Source organism: Marmota flaviventris, chromosome 4, assembly GCF_047511675.1.
Source record: "Marmota flaviventris isolate mMarFla1 chromosome 4, mMarFla1.hap1, whole genome shotgun sequence".
NCBI classification, from domain to species: Eukaryota; Metazoa; Chordata; class Mammalia; order Rodentia; family Sciuridae; genus Marmota; species Marmota flaviventris.
Genome location: NC_092501.1, coordinates 77,475,643 through 77,478,713, shown reverse-complemented (window position 1 = coordinate 77,478,713; position 3,071 = coordinate 77,475,643). Strand labels below are relative to the sequence as shown.

The 3,071-nt window shown below is 41.4% G+C and overlaps 1 pseudogene; it reads right to left on the bottom strand.

The window, feature by feature from the left end:
* Nucleotides 1-286: 286 nt before the first annotated feature.
* LOC114102437 (protein NDRG3-like) lies at nucleotides 287-1,788 on the bottom strand (annotated as a pseudogene).
* Nucleotides 1,789-3,071: the final 1,283 nt, after the last annotated feature.

Sequence of the window (3,071 nt, the reverse complement as noted above, 5' to 3'; positions counted from 1 at the left end):
CAGACTGGATGAAGGAAATTTCTCCAAAGCCAGTGATACTTAATTAAGGTAGAGTGAATTCAACATAGAGTGAACTGGGTTATGCTGGCAGATAGATGGTAAGTAGCTGATTCCCTGCAGAAAGGATCAGGAAGATTCCCAGTCTGAACTCTGGGTGCAGTCCCTCACAGTCCACCATTGGTAGTTAAGTTGTTTCTATAGATTTTGGACAATAATTGCAATCAACCATAGCCTCAACTGCAGGTAAATTTCCCCTACTATCAGTAAAGAGAATACTTCCATATTTTCAATCAGATATTATGTTGGCCCTTATAGATTTTTCAATCTCTAGGCCTGTGAGTTTATTGTAGGAACCCAGGAAGAGACATAGATTTTTTTTTGGTTGATATTTTGTGTAATACACAGACTGTAAGTTTAAATCAGGTCCAGGTTGGCCTGCAATTCTTCCTATTCAAAGTAATGAGCCAAAATAATATTCACAACATTGGTTGTCAAGCCTGGGAGTTTGGAAGCTGCCCAGTCAATCCAACCTTTAGCACAAGGGTCAATGTTAATGAGCACAAGTCCTTCCACAAGCTCTGGATGACTGAATGCAAATCTGCTAAGGCTGTAAGCTCCAGTTCCAACTGTAATCCTAATAAAAACAGGAGGCAGCATCTTGGCCAGTTCATCCATTACAGGGTAAGGTATCCTGTTGAGAAGGAAGGTTCATCTTTCTGCAGGGAAGGGGTAGTCACAAAAGTGCTAGGGAATCTCTTGCATATCCTTAATGCAATCCTTTAAAGAAGGCATTGAAACAGGATTTGTGGTTAAGGTCAGTGGCATGCTATATCACCATAACTGGTCTGTTTCCCACAAGCAAGCCTCCTATAGCTATGAGACCATCATGGATTTTTTTTCTGTGTCTTGTTCCTGACAGTCATAATTTCCTGGAAGTTTCATGTGTCATTCTGAGGCATAGATACCTGCCTTTCGTGCACTGGCAGTGGTGGCAGCAGTAATAGCAGCCATGATCGCCTTGACTGTGTGTTTAATCTATCTTGTCCATTTCTAACTTTCAACTGGTATACGTAGATCATTTACCTTTAAGGCAATTGTTGACATGTTATGGCTTAAGTCTGTTGTTGCCTTTTGTTTCTTGTTCTTTTGTTTCTATGTGAAAGGCTTATTTCAGTCATTCCCTAGGAGGAAGGTAAAAGCCATAGCACCCAGGACCCAGGCTTCTTTCAGAGTAGAGCTCCCATATTCCCAGGGCAAGACTCTTTCCACTTTTCAGTGAGGAACATTTTATAGAATTTAGTACCTGCAGCAGTGGAGCCTTGGGTTACAGAAATCATCAAGACTAACCATCTGGGGCTGGAAACAACTTCTCAAATTTATCATGGGAGGATTACCTAAGAGAAAATACACTGTGGTGGCTTCATCTTATACCCGCTGCTAGTTAAAATATATATCCCAGAGACATCATCTCTATCTCTTCCTTACTTAGAATTATCTACTTGAAACCTTCCCCACCGTGACCTGTTGAACTAAGATGGTATGCCTTACATAGTGAAAAAGAGTGGAGGCAACTTTCATGGCCCTTATGTGCCTCAAGTGAAATGGCAGTACATAGTCATGAGCAAGTATTTTTCTTAAGATGTTTAGAGCTCTCACAAATATGATCTCATTAATCCTTGAGGTAGACATCAAAGTCTTTATTGCTCTGCCATGAGTAGGAAGATTAAACAATGGAAACTTGCTCAAAGTCACATGTAAGCCAGTACTAGTTGAATGAGAAAACTCCATTCTTAGATATATGAGATAATTGGATATGCTACTTGATGTCTGCAACACTAATTATTTCTGATGCTTAGTTTATAATCCAACTGGACTTCTGCCTTCTCAGAAAGATGTTTGCAGCCTGGTTTGGGGAGAGCTGGCTCAGTCAGGGTTTATTTAGCATGATATATAATAATATATGTGACATACAAGGATGGTATAGACTTTTGCAGCGGTCTTTCACTGGATTTGTTCACTCATTACTTCCTGCATTCATTGAACACTTTTTGCCAAAAGCCGCTAGAGCTGAGCATTGCTTGAGTAAGGAGGTGCAGAGGTAAAAGTACAGCTTGTTGAGAAAGGCAGCCAGGCAAGCAGAGACTTAGGGAGAAGGGCTAAGGAAAATAGAAGGATGAGAAACCAGGAGATTTAAAAAAAAGTGATCTAGATAAAACTTTTAAGAAGTGGCTGTCCTTTATTTAGAATTGGGAAGGCAGCCAAGAGGTCAACAGCTATTCTAAGTAGAGAATGTTCCAGATTGCAGGGAGGGACAGCCAATGCAAAGACATTGACTTAGATCTAATAGTGCATCCATGAAAGGCAAGGAATTCAGTGTGGCTGGAGACCTGGATGGCAAGTGTAGATTTATGGAAAAGCAGATCAAGGGGAGAATCTCGGATGAGACTGAGAGGCCTTGAGTATCTGCCACCTCCAGGACAGTGCATTGCAATAGAAAGAGCACATTCATTAGGATCAGAGGATCTAGTTTCAGTGCCCACGCTGACTTGTTAATGGAATTCCTGTCTTTCCCCTCCTCCCAGCCACCCAACCAGTTGTCCAAGGTGTCCAAGGCATTAAGAAAGAATGGATTTACAAACTCATAAAAATACCAATGCAATGTCTCCTAATAGTTTGTGTGTGTGTGTCTGGATTTAAAATCAGCCAAGTGGAGCTTGAAGCCACTTTGCTCTGGTTATAGGATCTGGTGAAGCTTAAGAAACTGGCTGGGGACCAGGCCATGCAGAGTAATTGTTTGCCAACATCTGCTTCCAAGGTACCTGGAGCCACTGCCTTCAGCAACCACTTCCCGCTGTTCACTTACAATGTGTCTTGGGAACACATTCTCCAGGGACACAGCTCAGCGTTAGGAAAATTGACAAATAAATCTGAGGACAGGTTAACTATATCTACTAATAGCACTTTTCTTCACCCACTCTCCCTGAACTCCTCCCTGGGAAAGAAGCTTCTGGGATCATTATCAGTTAAGATTGATGTCTTTTCTCTTCTTCCTTTCCTTTTTTATTCCTTTT